General features: G+C 44.6%; 1 protein-coding gene across 3 annotated transcripts in view; it reads right to left on the reverse strand.

Moving 5' to 3' along the window:
• Window positions 1-16,652, reverse strand: part of LOC105465711 (NHS like 1) — a 273,877-nt gene that overhangs the window by 155,703 nt on the left and 101,522 nt on the right. The window lies entirely within an intron of this gene.

Consider the following 16,652-nt stretch of genomic DNA (forward strand, 5'->3'; position numbering starts at 1 on the left):
TGAAAACATCTTAATGTAGCTATTTTTCCGCAAGAAAATCTACATTAGACTGCCTTGTCCCCATGTGGGACAGACGTGCTGAACAGATTTTATCCGCCTTCCTTACCGCGCTGCGCTGCCCCCTCCCCTCTCACTGTCAGGCTGTCAAATTCGAACTTCTGCTGTCATCACATGTGCCAATAACTGCTCCCTTCCTACCACTTTGCCACTGCTGAGCTTCAGGCCTTAGGAATCAAATAAACAGGATTGTTTAAATTACATGTTTAGTGGGAGTTAATGAGGGCTCACGGAATAAAAGGCAGAGCCTCTGTGGAAGGGTTTTGTCGCAGCTGCCTTTGGCCAGCACCCATCTCCTTCACCAGCAGGATGGAAGCCCCAGGGTTGAAATGGCTGGAGGAGCAGACCCTGCATAATGACCCCCAGGTGGATCTTTACACCACGTTTATGATCAATAGAATCTTTTATATTAAGTTCTCTGCATTTGAGGGTCACTTACCCGTCACTGCTGACAAAGGGACAAGAAATTACTCTATATTACTCTATATATTTCAGAAATGATGTAAGTAATACATTAAGGAAAAGTTAACTATAGAAACTGGAGGCATCAGAATAAATTACCAGAGGAAGTTCTAGAATCATCTCCTTTGGGAATTCCTAAGTCAAATGCCCATTAATTTGGAAAGATTTATTTGTGCTTCTACCAAGAGTCAAAGGAACAGACTGATATGTTTGGAAGGTTCTTGCCATAAGACGCAATATTTTATGTTTCAACATATACTGCATCCTTAAAAAGGAGTTTATCATAAATGAAAGTTGGAGACTTAATAAAAAGTGTTAAAGAGGACAAGATATAGGATTAGACAAACCTTTCAATGCAACCAGGCATGTAATTGCTCTACTCGCCATCTGTGTAAACTGCCAGCCAAAAATAGGAACTAATTTCAAGTGCCATCAGTTTTTTGGCCTCACAGGCCACAAATGAGCACTGTGACTTTTCACTTCCATGTGTAGCTTGCCTGCCCTGTCAAACCTAGAGAAGAGAACAAGAGAGGCCGCACCCTGAAGTTAGAAATCAATGGGAAAACACGGCTGGATTGCGAGAGCAGCTGGGGTTGGCTGGTTTGACTGGGAGTGAGGCGCATAAACAGAAGGCATGTGAACAGAGACAAAAGTGCAAAGAGAATCACATAGAGCAGAGAGGAGGACTGCTCTCTATGGTGTCACATTCTGAGTGGCCCTGCCTGGGCTGGGAGCAGTGAAGTGTGCCTCTCATCAGATTACCGCATGAGTCACCCGGACAACCCACAGGGGCCTTTAGCTTAGGACAGGGTACAGTAGGTTTTCCAACTATCATCTCCTGTGAATAATTTAACAGTAGACTTAAATGGAAATCTTTCTATGAGGTAATTTGTACACACGAATAATGAAAGCTTATCTCAATATCAAAAGTAAATACTTTGAGCCAGATATTTATAACTAGAAAAACAAAACCACCAAACCGTATTACCCCCAGGACCACAGCAAACACACTCCCCATAGTACATTAAATCCTTCTTCCTTTATCCACCTTTCCACCCACCAAGGAATGGAACCAGTGATTGTACTCCAGAAAGAAGTCATGGAAGACAAAACACAGCTAATCACCTATTCAGAGCTGGTCCCGTTTTCAGGTTGCCCACAACTACCACTGCTTTAATACTTAAAAGAAGGAAAAGCACTGACTTCTCATTAAACCCTGGCTTTAAAAGCCACAGTGCCTTCAATGGAATTAATAGTGCTGTTCCCCTCAAAGGGAAAGACTCAACACAAACATTTATGCATATGTATCACCACCAGCCCAACTCCCACCTTTCAAAGTCTTCATGCCTGCAAAGGGCGAACAGATCTGACATCCTAAGCCTTAGCCGCACTGTCCGGATGGGATCACTTGATACAGGAGCAATATGGCAGATTATTGTTCTCAGTCCCCTGAGGTGCGAGGGGATAAAGGATGTCGCCGGTACAGAAGCCGCCACTGACAGAGAACATGGACGTCAGAGGCTTGGTAAGCAGTACACAACCAAGAATGCGACATCTGCACCAACTTTCACCAAGAAAATGTCCCCAGTCTAAGGGGTTCAGATTACAAGAAACCCTAAAACGGCATCAACTTTGAGATTCTTCTGATACAAGAAGACCAAGGGCAAACTTACTCTGAGATCAAAATAAAATTCCAAATAAATAATTTTTTTAAAAATAATAACTTCCTTTGTTCTTGATACCTTTCCTATAGCCTCTCCTGTGATCACTGTGGTTATTATTTTTTTCTATCTACTCAACCAGTTTTTTTGTTTTTTTTTTGCAAATTGTATTAAGCATCTAAAATCACAGGAGAGCTTATTGAAATGCAGAGTGTGATTCAGGTCTGGGGAAGGGACTGAAATTCTGAACTCCCAGAAGTGCCCAAGTGATGCTAGTGCACAGACCAGGTTTAAGTTAGCACAGTGCTAGACTATAATGCCCTCTGAGGCCAGGGAGCTCATCTGTCATCTTCCTGTCCCTTATAGCAGTGGTCCCCAACCTTTTTGGCAACAGGGACCAGTGTCGTGAAAGACCATTTTTCCATGGACAGCAGGGTAGGGGGTGGTTTCAGAATGAAACTGTTCCACCTCAGCTCATCAGCAGCATGAGATTCTCATAAGCAGTGTGCAACCTAGATCCCTGGCATGCATGGCTCACAACAGGGTTCGCACTCCTGTGAGAATCTAATGCCACTGCCTGTCTGACAGGAGGTGAAGCTCAGGCAGTCATGCTCACTTGCCCACAGCTCACCTCCTGCTGAGCGGCCTGGTTCCTAATAGGCCACAGCCCGGGGTTTGGGGACCCCTGCCTTATAAGACCTTACACACAGCTAACATTTAGCCAATGTTGGTTGACAGGGTGAAAAATGGAACCATCTGTCATTTCCATGTTACCTCTTTATTTTGATCTTAACAAGTTTCAGCGTAAGGAGATAAGTAGGCCTTTACAGCAACCACTCCTTTATCACTAAATCACAAAAAGCAAAAGTAAAATGTATAAACTGGCAAAAAGTATACAATCTGAATTAAAGGGTTAATAATAAAACCCCATCCATATGGCCATACTGTTTCACTTTGGGAAGAAAGAAGGTTATTAACTGATAGGCGTATGCTTTCCTTCATTTATTAGGACATCTTCACTGCTTCCATCCACCAAAACTTCCGAATCCAATGTTCCAGGCCAGCCCAGTGCAATCAACAGTGAGCCAAATCAAAAAGCAGCCCACATTCTACGTGATAATCCACACACAGGCTGGGACCTGCTGGGTTCTACTAGGTGAATTGAATTGCTCCATGCCAGTGGAAAAATGTTTTTACGTCAGTTTTTCCTAGTAGATGTTTAAGAAATTCCAAAGAATTTTCCAATCGACCTTACGTGACCTTCTAAAGCATTTATTCTATTTAACTCTATCTTTAAAACTATACTCGCAATGGCGCTACAGTGCTTACACTGAATATATCCGACTTCTAACAGACATTTTATCAATTCAGCCTACTTTTACTGTGCTACGCCTACATACTAAATACATGTGACACATTGCTTGATACAAGCAGTGATTTCCAGTGAAGCAGATAAATCTTACTTTTAATGATTTATTAACAGAATTGAATATAAAGTAACTAAAATTAATCAGGAGCACCCAGTAAGCAAAAACATGGAGTATGTTTCCAAACAAGGAAAGAGACAGAAATGCAAAAACATATATTTAGGATTATTGCAGCTATGCATCAGTATGTGTGTCACCTCCAGAAATAGCAAATGTAATCCCAGTTACAGGGATCAGTTCAAATATTTATTGATCTCTATGCTAGGAGATGGGCCAGGGAGGCTGATTCTAAAGCAAAAAAAGATAGGGCCCTGCCCTAGAAGAGTATTAAATGTGTTGTAGAAGACAGATATGCACAGTTACTTTCAATATACTGCAAAAAAACAAATGCAAGAAACAAGTAGTAGGCCCGAGTCAAGCCTCTGGGCTTCAGTAATTTCTTCGGGATGAGATGTGCTCTCTAGCTGAGTTTTCTAGTGGTTGGGAGATTTAGTCAACCAGTAGTGTGCTAGTAAACTGGCTCTCTGGGGCGGGGATGAGGGACGTGGGAAGTCATGACTTTTAATACATATTTGCCAATTTCCATGATATAAAGGCTCCCACCATGGCCACTTTCAAGTCACCAACAATTTAACAATCAGCCTGCTAAAATCTTGAAATTTAAGAACTGGCTCCCACAGTCAGTATGTGCTGGCTCCAGTACACCACTGAATTTGGCCAACACAATCATTTGGCAAACATAATGACTTGGTAGGAAATTAATCGCCCCATAATTACCAATTCTTTAAGTATTAGCATGGGTGGAGGGAGAGAAATCTATAAATGTTACCTGACATGGGAAAAAGAGATACATAGGTATGATTCAGTTAAGGATCTGGAGATGCGGATACTATTGTGGATTAGCTGGGTGGGCTATAAATGCAATCACATGTGTCCTTTCAAAGAGAGAAGCAGGGGGAGATTTCAGCCAGAAGAGGAAAAGGCAATGTGACCACAGAGGCTGAGATCGAAGTGATTCAGCCACTAGAGCTGGAAGCAGCAAAGAAGAGGATCTTCCCTAGAAACTCTGGAGGGAGTGCAGCCCTGCCAACACTTTGATTTCAGACTTCTGGCCTCCAGAGCTATGAGGGAATAAATTTCCATTGTTTTAAGCCACCAAGTTTGCGGTGGTTTTTTAGAGCAGCTGTATAGGAAACTGATGCAGTGGAGTACCAATGGGAGTTTTGCAACCTGCTCTATCTTTAAGCATTTCTGTTCATTTTGTAAGAATTTGGAGATCTTTTGCACTCTTATACTTTTCTAGTTTTCTAATTCCTTTTCAGTCCTTTTTTGTTTGTTTATAAAAGCAAAAGTTTGGAAGACTAGATCTAACAGGGAATGAGTAGAGGCAGTTTAAGTTGCCAACAACTGGCAATTTAGAGAGATTTTTCACAGGCCTGGGCGTGGTTGCTCACACCTGTAATCCCAGCATTTTGGGAGGCAGAGGTGGGAGGATCACCTGAGGTCATAAGTTCGAGACCAGCCTGGCCAACATGGTGAAACCCCGTCTCTACTAAAAATACAAAAATTAGCTGGGCATGGTGGTGTCTGCCTCTAATCCCAGCTACTTGGGAGGCTGAGGCAGGAGAATTGCTTGAACACAGGAGACTGAGGTTGCAGTGAGCTGAGATCACGCCACTGTATTCCAGCCTGGGTGACAGAGTGAGACTCCGTCTCAAAAAAAAAAGGAATTTTTGACAACAACAAAAAAAATCAAAGCAGGATCTGCAAGCATTTATACCAAGTGTTGTGAGGCAGTGACACTGGGCTGGTGTGGCCTCTGGCTCTTACTTTCTGAATCTTATAGTCTGCTCTGTCACATCAGAATGCTCTGACAAGGGGGAAAAAATGAGAAGTTTTGAGGTTCTACTTTTTTTTTTTCCTTTGAGTCAGAGTCTTGCTCTGTTGCTCAGGCTGGAGTGCAGCGGCGTGATCTTGGCTTACTGCAGCCTCTGCCTTACAGGTTCAAGCGATTCTCGAGCCTCCACCTCCCAAGTAGCTAGGATTACAGGTGCCCACCACCATGCCTGGCTAATTTTTGTATTTTTAGTTGAGACAAGAGTTTCACCATGTTGGCCAGGCTGGTCTCGAACTCCTGATCTCAAGTGATTTGCCCGCCTCAGTCTCCCAAAGTGCTGGGATTATAGGCAGGAGCCACTGTGCCTGGCCCAAAGTGGCCTTAATTTAAAGAGTAGTTTTTAAATCACTGAGAATATGTAAATGGAATACAATAAATAATCTTCAGTTAATATCAGGACACTCCATTTCAAGACCAAAAAAATCCCTTTTGCCCTGGGGAATAACTGGATGAACATGAATGAGAATATAAAATATTTTAAAAAGAAAAGAAAAAAAGATGGGACCAAAAAAACTTCAAAAAATTTTGAAATCAGTAAGCAAACAGTCATAATGACCCATTGGCTTTCAGTCACACTGTTCTAGACAGATCACTGCTGCCATCTCGGTGGTGTAGATGTATTTGATAGGTGAAGGTACTGAGGAAGAATGTGATGAAGTATCTCACCTAAGGTCCTGAGCTGAGCATCCACCCAACCCCAAGTCAACAGCCTTCCCTCTGTGCTGAGGGCCACTGCCTGCGGGTGTCTCCCCTGGGCTACTGCCATGCCCTGGGAACTGGGCGACCTGCTTTTGGCTGTGCACCTTCAATCTGTCCTCCCTACCACCAGGCATACCATGCTCCACGCCTCCAGGCCCTTGACTCTTTATCTCCTCCATCTCTGGAACATTCCTCATCTTTTCCACCAGCTTTACTTTTTACTCACCCTTCAAAACTTCTGCCGGGAGCTGTCTCAATTTAAATAAGCAAATGTTTTTTGGGTCCTGTATCACTTAACTATTGCTGCCCCCCAAACTCCTGCAAAACCCAGTGGCTTAAAGCAGTCATCACTTACAATTTCTCAGAGCTAGTGGGTCATCTGGAGGGTAGTGAACCTCGGTTGAACTCGGCTGAGAGTGGCTATGCTCCAAAGTGGCTGTCCCTGTGTGCCCGAAAATGAGAAATTTCCTGGGACATGGAACTGCAGTTTTAAAATGCGGGCAGTCCTGGATACACCAGGATGGCTGGTCACCTTGGCGGTGACCTCCAGGTGTCCCTACCCCTCCTAGGACTAGTAGGCCAGTCCAAGCTTGTCTTTTCCATGGCAATGGCACCAGAGAGCACCAGCTCAGCTGCAGAAGCTTCCTAGGCAAGAGGGCTACTCACATTCCACTGGCCAAAGCAGGTCATGTGCCCAAGCCCAGCATCACGGGGCAAGGAATTAACTCCACTTGCCCAAGGAAGTGGGGGCAAGGGGTGAATATTTCTGAATGTCATCCACCACAGGCACCTACTTGGGCAAGTTACCAAGGGTTAAAGGCTCCAGAAACACCACTCCTGACCTCAGGGATTGGGCTATGTGAGGTACCCCTGCTATGTGTCCCCATAACAGCCCACACAGAGAGATGCTGTGCTTCACCTGTGGCATCTGAAATTATGCATTTGCCATTCCAGACTGTAAACCACCCAAGAGAAAGAACTGAGGCTTTTGTCACCGTGTGCCCAGGACCCAGCATACAGTAAGCACTAAATTGATGTTTGTTAAACTGCACTGGTCCATCATATGCTGTTTATCGTCATGTTCAACTCTCTCCTGACAGATGAACTCAAGTTTCTTTACTGGATCTCCTTTGATATTCCCACACATAAAAAGGTTGATTAGATACAGAGCCAGATAGCATATATTTTAAGGCTTTGCTAACTCTATAGTCCCTACTGCAACTACTCAATCTGCCATTGTAACAAAAAAGCAGCCAGACAACACATAAACAAAGGAGGGTAGCTGGGTTTCAATAAAACTTTATTTACAAAAACATGGCAGGTGCAGTGGCTCACACCTGTAATTCCAGCATTTAGGGAGGCCAAGGTGGGAGGATTACCTGAGGCCAGGAGTTGGAGAGCAGCCTGGACAACAAAGTGAGACACTCCCCACACCCCAACTCCCACCTCGTCTCTACAAAAAATAAAATGCGTTGGTTGTGGTGGTGCTCGCCTATAGTCCCAGCTACTCAGGAAGCTGAGGCAGGAAGATCACGTGAGCCTAGGAATTTGAGGCCGCAGTGAGTTATGAATGCACCACTGCACTCTAGCCTGGGCAACACAGCAAGATTTTATCTCAAGTAAATAAACAAATAAAATAATATTAAAAACTTTCCACTCACTCTGCAACTAAACTAATTCACCTGATCCTTTTCCTACAACCTTGTTTATGTAATTAAATGAACACTTCACAGCTGGATATATCTAAAAATTGATCTCTATGTCTCTATATTCAATACGCAAATCTGATTAAGGGCACAGACGTTTGTGTTTCTCTCACATACTGTCTATTAAAATTTCACTCTTTTAAAACTTAAAAAATTTAAGATGACTTTATCTTTGTATATTTTTCTCTTCAGCTCAACAAATTTTTACAGCCACGTGCACTGCAACTCTCCCAACAGTCATCAAAATCCGTGAGTAGAAGAGCTATTTAGTGAAGGGGAATCCAATTTGACAATGACTACTTCAGTGGTCCCTGTGCGATTACTTTTGTTACAGTCCTAAAGTAATGAACTCATCTGATAAGGAGAAATGCAGAGAACAAAAGGCCTAAAGAACACTTAAGACACTAAGAAATTTGAGGTTGAAACACTTGTTCCCCAGGATCAAAACCGGGTATGTTAAACCAAGACAACTTCTATTACCATAATAGGCTACTTGAAGATATGCCATCAAGAAGAACGTCAAAGAAGGACGAAGTACCTCTACAAAGTAAACACCGTGCCCTTTCCACTGATGGCAGACTGGAGTGGACTGATGGAAACTGGCAAGCACAAATGGAGACATTTGTTCCAAAGATTCTCCTTCCTAATCGTCCTCCTCCCAGCCCAGTCACGCAGGCATTTCCCTGAAACACAGGAAGAACTACAACAGAGCTGCCACAAAATGCACCTGTGTGGGTAAGGACCCCAGGGCCTTAATAGTTGTACTTACCTTTGGCTCTCATCTCTTTGCTTGAACCCCGACATGCTACAGACACCCGGGCCTTTATTTCTTAGAGTTGTTATGAAAACTAAGTGAGAAAGGCCCATTATTAGCACTCAGTAACTGAGAGGTTATTTTCAGCAACAGCAGGAACAGTCCTTGAAATAGATGTGGCTGGTGGACCAGCACAGATGATTAGTTACACCTGGTGTGTACAGGGAGTGGGAGGTGAGCTGGGATTGAGAGTCAGATTCCATCAAGAAATATTTCCCATCAGGGAGATATTTCACTCATGCCAGAATTACGAGGAAAAGAAGTGAGCACCCAAGTCTCACCTGTAATAATACAATTCTAAAAGTGACCAGCTTGTGTCATTTCACCTAGTTGTGAGGCATATTTTTCTTCACAGGATGTGAGGCAATGAATGGTTCAAAGAAAAGTGTGGAATTCCGACAACTTAAAAGAAATTACTACAAAAAGAGCACAAGCATAGCTACCTTATCTCATAAGGAATGTCAGTTATTTTAAATGACTGAAAAATTTAAAAAATTGAAAACTCCAAATTTGGTCAAACTTCTCTCTCTCTCATGTTTCATCCTAAAGTTTGTTTCACTAATAATTTTTCCAAGGGGAAAAAAATGAACACAGAAGAAAAATACCGCACTGAATCGCTCTATAAAATACACATCACTGATTACAGCTGATAAGAAAATGCTTGGTTAAAAGTGAGCTACATTTCAAAACAGGGAGAAAAGGCAAGGAAAGTTAGTTCACAACTGTAATCCCAGCACTTTGGGAGGTGAGGTGGGAGGACTGCTTGAGGCCAGAAGCTCAAGACGTGCCTGGGAAACACCGCAAGTCCCAGTTTCTACAAAAAAAAAAAAAAAAAAAAAAACTTAAAAATTAGCTGGGTGTGGTGGTGAATGCCCACAGTTCCAGCTACAAGGGAGCCAGAGACAGGAGGATCACTTGAGCCCAGGAGTTCAAGGTTGCAGTGGAGCTGTGATTGTGCCACTGCACTCCAGCCTGGGCAACAGAGCAAGACCCCAACTCTAAAAACAAAAACAAATAAGTAAGAAAAAAGAGTTAATAGTGTCAAAATCTTTTTTGTTTTAGATGGAGTCTTGGTCTTGCCCAGGCTGGAGTGCAGTGGTGCAATCTTGGCTCACTGCAACCTCCACTATCCAGGTTCAAGATTCTCCTGCCTCATCCTCCCAAATAGCTAGAATTACAGGCACCTGCCACAACATCCAGCTAATTTTTATATTTTTAGTAATGACAGGGTTTCACCGTGTTGACCAGTCTGGTCTCGAACTCCTGATCTCAAGTGATCTGCCCACTTTGGCCTCCCAAAGTGCTGGGATTACAGGCATGAGCCACCACGCCCAGCCCAAAATCTTTAATTTATAACAGAGTCCAACACCAGTTATTCAGCACATAGGGAATTATAGCAGGGTATAGCCTATGCTTGAGGTATAATAAGTGACATCACTTAAGAAGTAACAAAGTCACTTAAGAATATGTCAATATAATGCTCAGCCACTTCCAGAAGAGACCCCCTTTACATAATGAGATTACAATGAGGTCTGAGGAAAGATTAAAATCTAATTTACTTAACTAGGGTAAGCTTCATAATAAAGTCTACCTAGAGAAATCAATAGTCTCATCAAATGTTCTGCCACCAGCCTAATAAAGGTAGTGGGGGGAATGTGAAGGAGGGGATAATCAGTAAGCATTTGCGGGTTTAGGATCCAGAGCCAAGCACAGGGCTTGGGACACTGTGAGTCCCCTGTGTTTGACGGCCTCGTGCTGCTCAAAAACAAACGACCCAGGATGGGTCAGGCCCCACTGAAACTGTGTCAGTGCTTTCATTCTCAACCACGGCTGAACATCAGAGCCATCTTTCAAAAAGCTTCTTATTCAACAGGTTATGGGTAGAGTGGGTTTGAGGTTTCTTGTTTGGCACATGTGTTTTTCTTGGGTGGGGATGGAGTCTCACTCTGTTGTCCATGCTGGAGTGCAGCAGCACAATCTCCACTCACCGCAACCTCCACCTCCTGGGTTCAAGTGATTCTCCTGTCTCAGCCTCTCGAATAGCTGAGATTACAGGCACCCGCCACCACGCCTGGCTAATTTTTGTATTTTTAGTAGAGATGGGGTTTTGCCATGTTGGCCAGGCTGGTCTCAAACTCCTGATCTCAGGTGATCCACCCACCTCGGCCTCCCAAAGTGTTGGGATTACAGGCGTACCCCTCCAACAGTGAAACCCCGTCTCTACTAAAAATACAAAAAATAAGCCAGGTGTGGTGGCAGATGCCTGTAATCCCAGATACTCGGGAGGGCATCAAGAGTAAAACTCTGTCTAGAAAAAAAAAAAAAAGAAGAACAAAAATAAGAAGCTTCGTGTTCTGTGTAAGGTAAGCCTCTTATCCTACGTTTAAGAACTACTGATCTTTAAGAAACTTCACATTCTGTTTATAGATAGAGCTGCCAAGTGAAATGCTAATTCTATGTTTCAAACGATAACATTTAAAAGACAAAGAAAATGAAGGAGCCTGCCATTGTTTTGATTCTAATATTTTAAAATGTTTAAACACACATCAAATGCAAAGCCTGAAATTCACTGCCTTGGAAGCTTCCCATGGAACATGCCAAGGTCAACGGGTCTCTGAGTCTAAAAGGACACAACCTGGCACCATCAAGAAGGACACAACAACAGACACCGCCTCCCATGGTCACTAGGAAAGTCAAGTTGAACACTTTATACTGTTTGTTTAACTTACAGAAGCTTGGGGCCCAAGAAGAGCTTAGAGATAATCCCATCATACACTTCCTTTCTTTTTTTTTTTTTTTTTTTTTTTTTTTTTTTTTGAGACAGAGTCTCGCTCTGTTGCCCAGGCTGGAGTGCAGTGGCCGGATCTCAGCTCATTGCAAGCTCCGCCTCCCAGGTTTACGCCATTCTCCTGCCTCAGCCTCCCGAGTAGCTGGGACTACAGGCGCCCGCCACCTCGCCCGGCTAGTTTTTTGTATTTTTAGTAGAGACGGGGTTTCACCGTTAGCCAGGATGGTCTCAATCTCCTGACCTCGTGATCCGCCCGTCTCGGCCTCCCAAAGTGCTGGGATTACAGGCTTGAGCCACCGCGCCCGGCCCCATCATACACTTTCATGGTACAGATGAGGAAATGGAACCAGAAAGCTCATGTGCTGGTGGTGATGCTTGCCCCCTGGCGGCAGGAATCACATCTCAGCAGTCTACCGCTGTGTGGCCCAGCACCTCGCAGGTACTCCTTAAAATCCTTAGAAATTAATTCTCAGGGTTAGGTCATCAGCAAAGTTGGGACTCAGAACCAGGCACAGTTTAAAATAATAATAATAATAACTGGCTGGGTCTGGTGGCTCACGCCTATAATCTCAGCACTTTGGGAAGCCCAGGTGGGTAGATCACTTGAGGTCAGGAGTTCAAGACCAGCCTGGGCAACATGGTGAAACTCTGTCTCTACTAAAAATACAAAAATTAGCTGGGTGTGGTGGTGTGCGCCTGTAATCCAGCTATTGGGAAGGCTGAGGCAAGAGAGCTGCTTGCACCCAGGAGGCAGAGGTTGCAGTGAGCTGAGATCACGCCATTGCTCTCCAGTCTGGATGACAGAGCAAGACTTCGTCTCAAAAATAATAATAAATAAAAAATAAAATAATGACACTGCGACTACACTGAAAACAAACTGAGCCTAAGTAAAGCCATTTTCCAAGGTCATACCCCTCCAACAAAATGGAGCTTGAACCTATCTGTCTTCACCACTGACCTGAAGCACCGGAATCATCTGTCCATAGAACAGACACTTGGCATATTAGAAAACATTCCTTCTGAGATTAACACAGCAACCTGATCTCTTAAAATGTGTTGTTGTTATTAAATTTTAAGTTTGGGTGAAAAGAAAGCTCTAGAGAAGAAGAAATTAACTTTGTTATATGGTAACATTAAGGGTAAATGGTTTGACTTAGAGCAGATGGCTCTATTAGAAATAAGACTTTTAATGGCTTCTTGTTAGTATAGTGGTTAGTATCCCCACCCATCCAAAATAAGACTTTTTACCTCATCCACACACCCCACTGAAAATCATGTTTGAAATCCCGCCTTCCATATGGAGCCATCCTCCCAACACCACGTGCAGTGCCCGTAGTTGACCAGCAGGTGGCAGAACAAAACAACCCATCCTTGAGAAAGCCACAGGCAGGGGAAGAGAACTGCTGGGCAGACCATCAGGGAAGGAGTATTTGTATCCTAACACCCGCCCGCCAAAATTGCAGTAGGAACCCGCAAAGGATCCTGCATCCAACTAAAACCTTGAGGGTGGCTCATGAAAGCAGTCAAGAATCCATTAGCTTCAACAACCTGGAGATTAACACTCAGAAGTGTGTCCTGTGCATTCACAGGAGAGTATGGGTGAGGTGTGAAGGAGAAAGCACAGAGGGCGTGCCAGCATCCCAGGGGTCATATCAAATGACCTGTTCCCCCAAATGATGCGGGGTGCTTACTAAAATACAGACCCGGGGCCCACCCTAGACAACCAGAGTATGTAAGGAAAGGGCCAGAGAATCACCTGGGGCCTTCATCAGCCAAGCGGAGGCCTGGCTGGCTTGTGCACTACGGCACTGCCATAACCTGCCCACAGGTGAGGAGTCACCTTCCACCACGTGCTCGGGGTAGGCAGCAATGGAGAGGCTTGGCAGAGACTCGCTGGCCCCTCACTGCTCAGCACACAGAGGGTTCAGTAGAGTCACCTGTGACGATCTCTGTACCTGCACCCTCCCCAGCCTCCTTTTACCCCAAACCCTCATCTATGCCTTCCCTGTCCTGTTCATTCTACCTCCTTCTCACAGCAGGAATGAACTGGCTTCCTCCTTTGCATCTTCAACCTCTTTTTCTAGATAATACACTCCTTTCCCTTTGCTGATAACCTCTGATCCTCTACATCAGACAGCAAATCGCCTCTCCTCAGCCGGCTGCTCCTCCGAGTCGGCATAGTCCCAGCCTCCGCGTCCCCAGCACTCCCTCTTCCTTGGCCCTTGCACCTTGGCACCCACACTGCTCCTGTGGGTCCCCAGCCACCTCAGAAATAAAGACACTGAATGTGCTGACCGGGCTGGCTCTGAGCCTGATTGCCAGCCTCTAGTGTTTTTCTACAATATTTCTACTCTCTTTTTTTTTTTTTTTTTTTTGAGACAGAGTCTCACTCTGTTGCCCAGGCTGGAGTGCAATCTCGGCTCACTGCAACCTCTGCCTCCTGGGTTCAAGCGATTCTCCTGCCTCAGCCTCCCAAGTAGCTGGGACTACAGGCGCCCATCACCATGCCCAGCTAATTTTTGCATTTTAGTAGAGACAGCCACCATGTTGGCCAGGCTGGTCTCAAACTCCTGACCTCAGGTGATCCATTGGCTTTGGCCTCCGAAAGTGCTGGAATTCCAGGCGTGAGCCACTGCGCCTGGCCTACTCATACCTTTCATGTCGGTCTGGTTGCTCCAAACCTTTAGGTTTTCCCTGAAGCCCACTCCCACCTTCACTCCCAAACTCAAAGACAACCTCCCTTTGCACAAAACTGCAGTCAAGCCCCTCCTTTCTCCCTTTCCCCCCACTCCCCAAGGAAAGCCCCTGCCCCTCTTCCCTCTGATTCTTCCTTCTGGCCTGCACATCCTGCCCAATCAACCACCAACTCCAGCCCTGATCTTGTCAAACTGCTGTGCTGGGGCCTCTACCTCATCAAACGCAAGCTCCTCTGCCTTCCATTTCATCCCCCACAACAGAATCCAACCTGTCTGTGTGGACTCCTCAGTTCTCCATCCTCTTCAGCATCATCCCTGACCCTTAAAGCAGCTGTTTACCCTCTCCACTGGGAGAACTGGCATAGTACCAGGCTGCCTGGTCATATGGGATTTCCCTCCTTTGCACCGTGGGTTACTGATGTCAGACCACTGACACCTCTCCTGTCCATCAGTGATAATCATTCCTTAAGAAAAAAATTAACAGTGGATGGTCAGTAAAATTATACCGTATGTTAAGAAGCAAGGCTTTAGTCTTTTCCTTTCCCCCCCTCAAAAATATGCTGGAGCAACAGAGAGAGGCAAATAGCACAAATATTTGAATCAGGCAAGGCTGGCTTCTAATCCTGATTTCAGCAGGCCTGTGTATTCACCATTGGATCTCGGGCAATCCTCTGGGAATCGCCTCCTCGCAAGAAAAAGAACAGCAATACCGCCACCTAGTGACTGTATGGGGCAAGCACGGAGCACTCAGGAGGCACTCAGACCTATCTTCTTGAACTTGAGAATTTGCAGCAGCATATTAATCAGCAAAAGGAATAGGTAAGGGACTATTGATACCAGTTATCAAGGGGGGAACACTGGTAGCAAATATTATACTGTGGCTTAAGTTGCACAAAAAAGGGATAAAATTATGAAAGCTATCAAATATTATTTAAAGTAGTCCCTCCCCTTTATCAGCAGTTTTGCTTTCTGCAGTTGAATTCAGGCACCTGAGGTCAACTGTGGTCTAAAACATTAAATGAAAAATTCCAGAAATCAATAATTCTTAAGTTTTCTCCTTTTTCCTTTTATTATTTATTTGAGATGGAGTCTCACAATGTTGCCCAGGCTGGAGTACAGTGGCGTGTTGATCAAAGCTCACTGCAGCCTCCACTTCCAGAGCTCAAGCAATCCTCCCACCTCAGTCTCTTGAGTGGCTGGGACCACAAGTACACGCCCCCATGCCTGGCTAATTTTTGGGGGTTTTTGTTTTGTTTTTTGTTTTTGGTAGAGATATCTCCCTGTGTCGCCCAGGCTGGTCTTAAATTCCTGGGCTCAAGTGATGTGCCTGCCTTGGCCTCCCAGCATGCTGGGATTACAGACATGAGCCACCCTGCCCAGCTAATTCATCAGTTTTCAATTGAGCACGGTTCTAAATTGCGTGATGAAATCTCCCACCATCCTGCTCTGTCTAGCCCTGCACGTGAATCATCCTTTTGTGCAGCAGAGCCACGCTGCGGACACACTCTCCTGAGTTACTGAACAGACCACTCGGTTATCAGATTGGAAACACGTAATGTGTACAGGGTTCTGCAGCCTCCATGGTCTCAGGCATCCACTGAGGGCTTTGGAACCTATCCCTCATGGATGAAGGGAGACTACTGTAACTTTGAAAGTTCCCATTTGAAAATGTTTTTTGGGTTTTTTGCTCAATTATTCCATGACAATAAATGCATTCTCACAGCCATAATCAAACTAAAGAAAATTTAATTATCACCCTCAAGAAAACTACACTGCTTCCTGCTCCCCAAAACACAATAGTAAATATCCACATTATCACTTTTCAAGATTGCACAGATAATTTCTAATAGGTCCCACACCCACATTTCAAGGTACCTGTCAATTCAGCCCGCATGAAAGAAAACAACTGAATGAAAACAGAACACAAGATTCTTCATATACAAAAATGACTGTGTAAAAACTACACAGGCCAGGCATAGTAGCTCACACCTATAATACCAGCACTTTGGGAGGCTGAGGCGGGCAGATCACTGGAGGCCAGGAGTTTGAGAAGAGCCTGGTCAGCATGGCGAAACCCTGTCTCTACTAAAAATACAAAAATTAGCTGGGCCTGGTGGCGTGCACCTTTAGTCCCAGCTACTTGGGAGGCTGAGGCATGAGAATCACTGGAACCCAGGAGGTGGAGTCTGCCGTGAGCCAAGATTGCTCCACTGCACTCCAGCCTAGGCAACAGAGCGAGACTGTCCCACAAAAAAACAAAACAACAACAAAAACACCCACATAACCAGAACTAAAAAGTGAAAACTGATAGGTATGCAGGTAATTGCCCCTAAGTAAAAAGGTCTGCAGATGTATTTTAGTAGGCTGGTCTACATATTTTCTAAACATCATAAGACATATGAAACAGGGTAGCTAGGAGCTACTTCAGCTTTTTAAAGGCAATTG

This window comes from Macaca nemestrina, chromosome 5 (assembly GCF_043159975.1).
Source record: "Macaca nemestrina isolate mMacNem1 chromosome 5, mMacNem.hap1, whole genome shotgun sequence".
In the NCBI taxonomy this organism is placed as follows: Eukaryota; Metazoa; Chordata; class Mammalia; order Primates; family Cercopithecidae; genus Macaca; species Macaca nemestrina.